This window comes from Accipiter gentilis, chromosome 34, assembly GCF_929443795.1.
Source record: "Accipiter gentilis chromosome 34, bAccGen1.1, whole genome shotgun sequence".
Taxonomy (NCBI): domain Eukaryota; kingdom Metazoa; phylum Chordata; class Aves; order Accipitriformes; family Accipitridae; genus Astur; species Astur gentilis.
The window spans coordinates 14,152,945-14,164,307 of NC_064913.1; positions in this window are offsets into that span (position 1 = coordinate 14,152,945).

Consider the following 11,363-nt stretch of genomic DNA (forward strand, 5'->3'; position numbering starts at 1 on the left):
CTGGAGTAAAGAACAGATGTACAGTTCCTCCTTCCAACTTGGAAACTGTTACAGTCATGACAGAGGGATCATGTTCATAGCTAAAAATAATGTTCAAGCAGATGTTTTGGGTGGGGGGAATTATCTTGTCACCTAAAGCTCCTGGTGAGTTGGAGATCCTGCATCTTCATAATACTTAACTTATGGATGCTTCTTTTCTTAATTGCCTTCTCTGTGATGTACATAAGACTTTATGTGATGGGAGGTTTATTTGCAGTTTCGAGGTATGTAGGCTTTTGTCATGGTTTTAACCCAGCTGCCAACAAAGCACTATGAAGCTGGTTGCTCACTCCTTCCCCCGGTGGTGGGAGGGGGAGGCAAAAGTATAACAAAAAGCTTGTGGGTTGAGACAAGGACAGGGGCACTTATGGTCACGGGCAAAACTCAGGCTCAACTTGGGGAAGAAACAAAATCAATTTAATTTACTACCAATAAATCAAAACAAGGATAATAGGAAGTAAAACTGAATCTCAAAACACCTTTACCCACCCCTCCCTTCTTCCCAGGCTTGACTTTGCTCCCGATTTTCTCTCCTTCCTCCCCCAGTGGCGCAGGAGGACGGGGAATGGGGGTTGGGGTCAGTTCATCCCACCTTGTCTCTGCTGCTCCTTCCTCCGCAGGGGGAGGACTCCTCACTCATCCCTTGCTCCACCGTGGGGTCCCTCGCATGGGCGACAGCCCTTCCCGAACTGCTCCAGCGTGGGTCCTTTCCACGGGCTGCAGTCCTTCAGGCACAGCCTGCTCCAGCACAGGCTTTCCCATGGAGTGGCGGCCATCTTGGGGGGCATCCATCCCTTTGCTCCGGCGTGGGCTCCTCTCTCCCTGGGCTGCAGGTGGGCATCTGCTCCCCTCCGTGGGCTGGGGGGGACAGCCTGTTGCCTCACTGCGGGCTGCGGGGGCATCCCCTTCCTCCCTTGCCTTCCTCACTGATCTCGGTATCTGCACAGGGGTTTCTCTCACATCCCACTCCTCTGTCCACTGCAGGTTTTCCAGCAGGTGGGTTTTCTTTTTTTCCCCTTCTTAAACCTGTTCTCCCAGAGGTGCTACTACTGTCGCTGATGGGCTTGGCTTTGGCCAGCAGCAGGTCTGACTTGGAGCCGGGGAAGCTTCTGGCAGCTTCTCACAGCAGCCACCCCTGCAGCCCTTCCCCTGCCATCAAACCCCCACCACACAAACCCAAAACAGCTTTGAAAACTGATTTTGACTAATTGATTTATTCTTGTAAAAATGTAAAATGTGAGCGTATCCTTACTTCCTGGCAACAGCCCACCAGTACCTGATCCACATGCTCTGCTGTTCATAAACACCCCAATAATGATGAATTTGGAAGTTGCTCCTTGCCCCTTCTGTATGAGGAACAGGATGTATGGAAGGGAATAATATGCTTTATGGACTGCATTGCCAAACCGTAGAGTTCCTTGCTAACAGATGCCCTAGATACTAAAACTTAAGATGAAAAAACAGTCACAGATTATTTGGATATAAAGATAAGAGATCTGATACTGCTGAGTACTTAAGATTGACAGGTGACATGCTATATATTTGCCAGCCAGCGTACTTGTGTCTGTTATCATTGCTGGTGCACGGCAAGAGCTGCACCTTCTGGTCTGGTTCAGTACGGCCAGTCTTGCATTACCTCTTGCAGTGCATCTGGGGGATGCTGATTAACAAAATCTCTGTGAACAAACTATGGAAAGAATCTCATGCTCTTCCTTAAGCATCCTGTGCCAGGCACTGGCAAAGATAAGATACGAGGCTAGAGGGACAAGAATAAAAAATTCTGAAGTGTTTTCAAGATAAACTGTGAAATTAGCTGTAAGTCTGGATGTCTCCCTGTAGACAAGGAAGTACAGACAGTACCTGTGTTCCGACACTTCACGTTTTCATACTTGCCTCTGGCACAGCTATAGTACAAGGAAACATAACAGTGGAATCATACTCAATGAAGATTTCAAAAGTAATTGTAAACACATCCTTTTTAGTTCATTTTAGCAGTCCAAACAGTGATATGATACATTTGTGGGACTAAAAGCCATGAGAAACAATCATTCAGGTGTGGACAATGATGTGTCATATCCAGTATCAGGTCTGCATTAGTTGCCAATAGCAGTTTCTGCTAAATAGTCGCTTTTACTGAAGTTGCAGACTCATATGAGATGTTTTCATTTCTTCCTGTGGAAATCTAGCCTATGGTTAGAAAGCATACCTGATGTTTTCAAAATAAACTTGACAGCAGCTTTTTGGGGGCAGTGCATATAATAAACTGTGGATTTTCAAGAGTTTCTTTGAGATGGGGGGGAGATGACACAAGAAAAATTATGCTTGGTCCAGAAGGCACCTCAGATTTGATAGCAAGTTTAGAAAGCTCCATTAAATCTGCAGAAACTTCACTCTCTCTTCACTTGATTTTAGACAACTGGTGACTAAAGGAAAGGGAAGTGTAGACTGTTGATATTTATTCCTTAGCCTCAGTGGTACATAAACCACTTAGAACTAAACTCAAGTAGTAAGTTTCGTTCCTTCATCTGGGCAAACTGTATCAGGACTGGAGATGTTTGGCAGACCAACAACTGCGCTTTTTTTTTTTTTTTTTTTTTTGGACTGTGCCCTTCTTGAAGCAGTTCTCGTCTCCAAATGCTGCTGCAGCATGAACTGTAATGCCCATGGTGTTTTGGGGCTCCACCATGCCAGAATTTTCTAAGTGTCTGGCTTGGGGCTCTACAGTCAGCTAATTAGTGTCCTAAGCCATCCACTCTCCATCGTGTACTAGCACTAGCGGTTCTCAGAAACAACTTCCCAGCTTTGTATCACCTGCTGTCCCACATAGGCACTGGCCTAGCTGTAGACATGACTGCCTTTGGAGGGAGTTTGAAACTGTCATTATACCTCTGAGGATCACGTGAAATCTGTTCTAGCTGTAGAAACTTCTGTTTTTCTTATTAGTAGAATATTGTTTTCCCTTAGTCCTAACAGGTGCGAGTTGCAGCACAGTCATGCATTGGGCTCTACATCTCTCAAATTCATCACTTGTCCTCTCCTTCTAGCTAAAAATACCAAGGCTCATGTAATTGAAAGTTATTATGGTTCCCATCCAATTTCTTACACAACAAAGTTCTGTCCCTATATGGAAATTACTGAGAGACAATGCTTTTTCAGCCTATTATTTTGCAAGAATGATAATTCTGATTTATTCTTTTCATTCCTACTTGTCCTCTGAGTAATGGAGAAGGAAAGAAACTACACAGAGAAAAGGACACATGAGAAAAGAACACAATTTCCTATACAGGTTATTTACATACACTTGCCTTCACAAGTTATAAAAACAAGTATTAGCTAAATACAGGGCAGAAGTGTTTCAGAATTCATTTTTAAAAATTAGTGCTATAAATAAATACTAGTGCTCAGTTGCATTACTAGGGCACTATTTACCAGAATGGCTGAATACCCAGAGGTGTCCAGCTGGAGATATTTTTTATAATTATCAAGTTGCAGAGGGTAAGCTGTGTTTCTGAATAGCGAGTTCTTTATATTTTCATAAGCTCTCAGGCTGGCCAATCAAAAATTAGGGCAAACCAACCCAATTAATCATTTTTTTTGAAAGTTTCAGGCTAAGTAGATGCGACTTGTCCCCCTAATTTCACAGCTGCTAAACTCAAGCAGTTCTGGGTTTATGCTGTTCAGTTCTCATCACTGAACTTCCTTATCACTCAAAAAGCTGATGCGATTCGTTATCCAAGTCTAGCCAAATAAACAAAATGGTGCAAGATCTAACTAGTGCTTTAATAGTCAGAGCGCTTTTGTCTGCTGCTTACTATCATCCACTCAAGTTTTAAATTTCCAACATTACAGAAGCATCTGCAGACTTGTCCTATAATTATTTTATTACTGAAGTCTGTCCTCTTGACAAGAAAAGTCAGCAAGTCTTAAAAATTAAGGCAAATTTAAATTAAATAGACCCTGCAGCCTCATGCCGCAGTACACAAAATTCTTCCCATGCCACATTGGCCTTAAAGGAATTGCATGTGGTGCTGGAGCTCACACTCCCGCTCTTCCCCACACTGTGGGGAAGGAATGTCACTGTGCTGCGTCCAAAATATTTGTCCCCCGAGTCCGATGTCTTATCAGCTCCTCTGGCTGTGGGAAAGACGCTGACTCCTTGCCTCTCAGCAATGGCAGAAGCAATAGAGGCATTTGGCCCCGCTCCTGGACCCCTTCTCCGGGGCGGTGCACAGCAAAGTCTCCTTGTGCCGGCACCCGGACCCTGCCGCAGGGCTTCCTTCCTTCCCCGCCAGACGGAGGTCGCACCATTCACGGAGGCAGGTACAGGGTACAGGTGTGGCTTGCGAATATCTACATAAATGCCATTGCTTGTTTCCATAGTAACTGTGATGCTTCAGAAAGGAAAAGACAAAAAAGCCAGGGACAACAGGAGACATGCAGGGAGGCAAAAGCACTTCAGTGACACATATCCGAGTTGCCCTGTGCTATTCTGAAGTGACAGAAAACCCAACTGTGACAGACAAGTGTTCTCCAATGATGATACTATGATTTCTGTAACTGCCCATCCCGTAGTTGATTTTGCTATTTATTTTGTTTAGTATGGGGTTTTTTAATGGTTACTTTCTACAGCAGCTGTTAGGCAAAGAGCAATAGCATTGGTGTGACTGTTCGGTATCTCCGCCTGTAAGTGCAATACAGATGTCAGTGGTACCAATGCTTTGAAAGCTACGCCATGCTTTTTAGAAATACAGGAATTTTTGTATAAAACCCACATGGGTGTACCACTGGGACTGAACAAGATAAGCATTGCTCTACCTTTTTAAAAACCTTTATCTTTGTAAAGTTGAAACGTACTTCAATTACGTGTAGTTAATTGAGAGCACTTAAGCGATGCTGACATGTTTAATGCCAAGTCAAGACATGTAGCGTATGCATTTATTTCACTGTTTAAAGCAGCTGACTTGTGTTTCTGCCTTATTTAAGTGGCAGTTGTGTGGCAAACTTCCTGGGAACAGTTATCTCCTACTGAGCGAGGGAAGTGGTAGCTTGTCAGTATTTCAATCCCAACAATGACCAAGGCTTTTATACTTGCACAAATGACAAAAGTCTCTCCACCACCTAACAATCATCTTTGTCAAGAGGTCTCACTCGGTGCAAGGCAAAGAAACGGAAGTATTTCACATCTAGTCCTTAGATTTCACCAATGATTTATTTGCTCTGCTTGTGGCTTTTGCCTGTTTCCACCGGTTCAGTCTCTGCACGCATAGTACCAGAATTACTAGGAAGAGCACTGAACAGGACCGTGAAGGTTTGTCTTTCTGAGAGATTCGGTGTTGATTACAATGCTGTCAGTCGGTTTAGCAGCTTCCTTTCTAGACAGAGAGTTTGACTAGAGGGGAGAATCCACCTTTCAGATTACTGCGTTGTGCCTATCTTGCCCTCCTTTCCCAGGAATTGACACTGGGCTGGAGAAACCTGACTGTACTTGTTGATCACAGCCAGCATTCTTGGGAAGGAGGGAGAAGGAGAGACAGACCTAATGATGACTGAGCAATTAACCTGGTTCACCTGCTAATCTGCTTTGAAGATGGGGACCTTGAAGCTGATCTGCAATTGAAGAGAAAACCCTAACTACCGGAACAACAGCTCCTCTCAAGTGAGATGCTGAAAAAAAAAAAAAAAAAAAAAAAAAAAATCCCTCTAATGTCTCCCTTACACAGCAGATCAGCTGTTTCATGTTTTTCTACACTGAAGCTGCTCTTCTGGCCTTCGCTCTTCCTAGTAAATTGCTAGGTAGTAACCTATCCCAGGGACTGCAAGGCTCATCTAATAGAACCCAGCTCCAGCTGTGGAGGAAAAGATGGAGACATTTCTTGCCACTGTTGCTGTGTGTTAAGAGCATCTAGGAACGAAAACAACTGTCAGAGGATTTACAGCCCTTGCCACACACTGAGTCACAGCACTGAGGATTCAATAACGGGAGCCCTCCAGGTCCTTGAAACGCTTCTTTCAATGAGCAGCCACTCCATCACACCAAGGCTAAGCGTAAACAAACTTTTCTATCCATACACTTACCTCACCCGCCTGTTGGGTTTTCCCGATAATGCCATGGCATGCTCCAGAGGAGAAAGCAGCAGAGTCGGCTACTCCTGGTAGTACTGTTTCAGCATCAGGGATCAAACTTACGTCCCTGAGGGTGTGATCCCTTGAGGGGCCGAACTTCGGAGGGCTCATCTGAGGGCTTTTTAAAAATAAAAGAAGTTAGTTCCTATGGGGTGGTGTGTTGAACAGGGACGTGGGAGAGGTGGTGGGAAGGATGGAGTGGAACGTACCCGGGGTGGGGTGAAAGAGCGGGACCTCTGCTCAGCTTGAGGGGACACGAAGCGGCCATTCTGCGGGGCCGGGCCCTCGCTTCAGAACATTCCGCGCCCGCAGCCCACACGCTGAGGCGGGCGAATCCTCCTCTTCCCGCCTCACAGCTCCCGAACCCCCACGGCCGGAGCCTCTCCCCTTCCCGGAGAACCTCTCTCTGCCGGGGGGGAGCCGCTCCCGCCGGTGAGGACGGGACGGGGCGGTCTGTGGAGACGGCATGGAGGGAGGGAAAGTGATGAGGGCGGGCGGCCGGGGGTGCCCCTGTGTGTGTGTGTGTGGGGGGTGCTGGGACACGCTCCCCTGTCAGGCAGGAGCTGGGTTTCGCATCCCAGAGACGGGTTTTCTGTCAGTTTTATGGCTTCAGGAGGGATTACAGGTGTAACTATTGGCAAAACGGTCCGTAGCGCCGGGCTTCTGGTGTAATGGAGCGGCGGCTGACAGAAACTCGGTATGACGGAACCGGCCTTCCCGCCACCCGCCGTCTCTCCGACTCCGGCCGCTTGGCGGGCGGGCAGGGAGGGAAGGAGGCAGGGAAGAAGGAGGCAGGCAGGGAAGAAGGAGGGAGGCCGGCGGTCGGTCGGGCGGGCAGTACCTCCCGGCCCCCGCAGAGGGCAGGCCCGCCCCGCGCCTCCGCGTTCCCTCAGCGGCGGCTTCAGCCCCGCGGGTGGGCCCGGCTCCCCGCCTGTCCTTCCCCGCTCCACCCGCGGCCGGGGTTGGGGGGGGGGTGGGGGGTGGGTGTGGGGGGATAAATCCCGGGCTCGGAGGAGTGCGGGTGAGCGGATTTGTAAAGGTGTCGGGCTGGGTGCGGGGGGAGCGGTGATGGCCGCGGTCGGTAAGTGATGGATGAGCGGGAGCGGCGCCGGGCGGGGAGGGTTTTCAGTCTGGAGCCGGCATGGCACGGCGCCGGGGGTGTGTGGCTGGTTGTGTCCTGGCTGAGGAAGCCTCTTAAATGAGTTTTCGTTCCCGCGCTTACGCTGAAGAGATGCAAAGTACATCAGGTTTCGTGTTAGGTGGAAGCGGTATCGCGGTGTTAAACGCGTTTCAAAGAGCTTTAATGATTATTATTATTTTTTTAATTGATAATTGTTCTTGGTCATTGATATATGATGTATTCACCAGGATGTATGTTGTTTTCTAGGGATGGAAGGAAGAAGTGAAAGAAGAAATAGGATGCTACCGGATGATCTCTTTTGCCTTGGATCACTTCCTTCCACTGTGAAAATAGTAAACTTCCTAAGACTGAGAGCAAGGGAGCAAGGGAAAAAGAAGTCTAAACTATTTTAGTGAGTATTCTTAACTTCTCTGATAGAGAACCAGACCTTCTCTAACCCAGTATTTTTGTATTTACACAGCTCTAATAGTAGAGTGAGACAGCACATGACCCTATAGTCAAAGCCCCGGAGGATTTTCGACCTTGTGGGGTACCCTGCTTCAACTCTTGGCTGCAGTGAATGGTTATGTAGTGGAGCTCAAGCAGGTCAAACAGAAAGATTAGTCAGTATTTCTGTTTCAATTCAGGTAGAGCAGGGACTAGAAATAAAATTCTCCTCATTACTGAGAAGTGCCCTAAGAACATGTCTTCTTTGTCATAAGGTTTTGGTAATTGTTGAACTCAGTCTCATTTGCCAGAAAAGTTACCTTAAGTCTTGAAATAGTCACAGGATGGGAGAACTATTCCCTGCTTAATGCGAGGTTTGACAGCTGTCAGGGAACAGCCATCCTTGTTAATGTCGCATCTGTGTGAGATAACCAAGAGAAAGTGCTAGATGTGACTGGGTTGGCTGGGCTGCATCAGCATGCATGGGATTGCTTGCTCTGGTGGAATTAGGGCTCTGTACGGCTCAGTCCTTTCTTTGAGGGGAGTGGAAATGTAGTGTCTCACCTCCTTCCCTTTGACGTGGGTTTTGAAGGGATTTGAAGACAGCATCTCTCAACTCCAAAAGGAGAAGTCTTGCTTACAGAATCTATGCTCTCTCGATGGCTACCACTGTGCGGCAGACATAAAGATATATATATTAATATATATATATGTTGGTTCTGGTCCTGTGAATGAGCCCAATCATGGGATAGTCTTATTTAGTGCCTTCCAGAGCTTGGAGGGAAACTGTGGCATGAGGTTGCTCAGTGTTGTCAGGATTTTAGTAGTTCTTCATGTACCTTGCAGGAGAGCATGGGGGTCCATCAAGTGCTTAGGGGGGGCTGGGTGGCAACTTTAGCACTTACCTTTTGGACTTAGATGCTTAAAGGAGCATTTAAGTACCTAACAATCTTGGAGCTTTCATGTAGATTCAGACACTTGTTTTTGCTTGTTGGAAATTCAGGTCAGGCTGTTCTTTATAGGTTAAAGGAGTTACCGATGTGATAGGAAAAAAAAATCTACAGAGGTGATGATACCCAGAATAACACCAGATGACCTTAAAGCTAATTATACAGGGTGAGAAACTGTGATCGGAGTTGTTATTTGTGGCTACAATTTAAGGTATTGATTGGATTCTGAGCTATCTTGACTATCTTGTTTGTATCTTTTAACAATAACAAAATTTCCTATCAGCTTCTGGTCAGTAGGGGAGGGAATAGAAGTAAAGGCAACAGTGAGGTTTTAAAGCCTCTGTCTCGCTAGTTTCCACTCTTTCAGGCTTCAGTGCTTATTAGAGCACAGCAGAGCATGTCCTCAGAGCTGAATCACCTTTTTCTTGTTTTGTAGCCATTTCAACTTGACAGGAGTTTTCTTTTGAGACTGTGTTTATGTGTGAAATGGCTGTAGTTCAGGAAGGGAGAGGAAATTCATGTTCATTTCTGAAGACAGTGGATTCTGTGGTCATTCACACCCTTCTCAGGAGTGAGTGGGATGGCTTTGTGGATGCCATAGCGGGGACTGGCTTCTTCTGGAGTAGTCTCTTAGTTTTGATAGCATGCAGCTGGGATGGGAGCTGTGGTCCTAGGGTGAAAAAATCTCAGTAGGTGGTATAGGTATTACAAAAGTCTTTGTTCCTCTCTTATTTATTGAGAGAGAGACTTTGAACTAAGCTTTGTGTTGAGTGAAGAGCTGAGAGGTGGAGGAGAGAGCAACATACCTGGGTAACATGTTCAAGAGGATCTTCATCGATGAGCCTTTGGGTTGCTGTCCTATAGCAGCACTATGGGTAGGAGAAGATGTTTGGAAATGTGTCCATGGTAGCATCATAGGTGTGACGCAAGAAGAAGTTTGATGTTTGGTGTTTCTAGGTGCTATGGAAGAGGCGAGGAGAAATGTGTGTGGGTGTATGTCCTCCATCTGTGTGCAGAAGGGCTCACTGGTCAGAGATGTGGTGATGTAGGCTTTCTCACATGCTGTGGCTGGAGGGGGACCTTGGACACTGACAACTGAATGTAGCATTTGAGACTTTTATTTGGCTACCTTCCTACTGTGGCTGGCTTACGAAAGTGTCCTTGACACTTGGAGAAGGGGATGGATGCTGAACTCGACTGGCTAGCCTTGCTGGGCCCCCTCTCCAGCCAGTGAGGAGACATTGCTTGTGTGGGGGCAAATGGGAGCGTAATTCCCTGTGAGAATGTTTCTCTCCATTGGGGGTATGACTGGAAGTCCAGGTAGATAATTCAAGAGCTTAGAGTTGGGTAGTACATACACATCCTCCCCTTCATCCGTTTGCAGTCATGTCCTGGCTCGTCTCAGGTTTGTTGTCTGTCCTGAACATTGCTGTTTAATAGTACGCTTAAAGGAATGAGGACAAGGAAAGAGCAAGGTGCCTGTGAAGTCACAAAGGAGTCATTTTCACATGACTGGAAGACCTTTTTCTCAGTTTTTCTGATTCTTCCCTACAGTCTATGGACCGTTTTTATGTTTCATTTGTTTATTAATGGCATTTAAAACAGAAACAAGAAAACACCCACATTTCATCTGACATTAAGCAAAAGCAATGATTCAGGGTTCATATATTTTAATGATGTTGGTTAAAGCAGTGTATGTGCATATTTCTCTATAAGTTATTGTGAATATTTATTTTTAAAACATTTTTCTTCATCCTAGCTACTTTACAATGGCTTTTATTTATTCTTCATCTATCACTCTGCTGATGTTGAGCTTCTGCTTTTTTTTTCTAGAAAATCTAGTAGAGTGCTCTTCTGTTTACTTGGAGAAAAGTAGTATATTTCTGACTAAGTAGGCTGAAATAATGCAATAAAGAACAGTGTCACAAATGTTCATACAAGCAAAGTTTGTCAGCTTGAGAAAGAGGTACTGCTGCTTTATTCTGTGTTCCTGAATTGTTAGGGTAAAGTCCTGGCTTAAGCACTGTGGCCTGGATTAATACTCTGTTTCTGATGTTAGCTAGAATCTAGTGCCTTAGGAAGGCATGAGACATGGTGTTGTGAGTAATTACTGAATGACCAGCCCAGAAGGAAGGTTTTCCTTGGGTCTGTTGGACAAAGATTTGCTTTTTGTATTTCTTCCATTTTTTTTTAGATTTATCTTCTACTTTAAAACAGTATAATGGGGAATGTTTCACATTCAATGTAAATGACTTCTTGTTTTTACTCTTAACAGTGGTCTATAGGAACATCGTGGTTTTTGACAATTAACTTGGAATTCAGTGATTTATTTTTTTTTTCCTTAAAACAAGATCATCCCATTTTATGGTAGTTTCATTGTGTGGATTTTCTGTAAAAACAGAGTAGAGCGGCACCTTCTTTACCTTCCCCGTAGCTTTTCTTAATGTGTATTTCTAGTGTGTGCCCCCTTATTTGTTTCCTTTCACTGTGACCTTTCATTACCATGTAATGGGGGAGCGAGCTTAAAATGGTTTCAAGAGACCATTTCTTAATGTGAAGACTCTCCAGGGCTGTCAGAAATAGCTAACAATTAATGCAAGTACCATTCTAAAGCTTGTTTGGAGTTGAGTCATACTGATGCTTGTAGCATGAATTTGTAGTAGAGGGAAAACAGGCACCGTGTC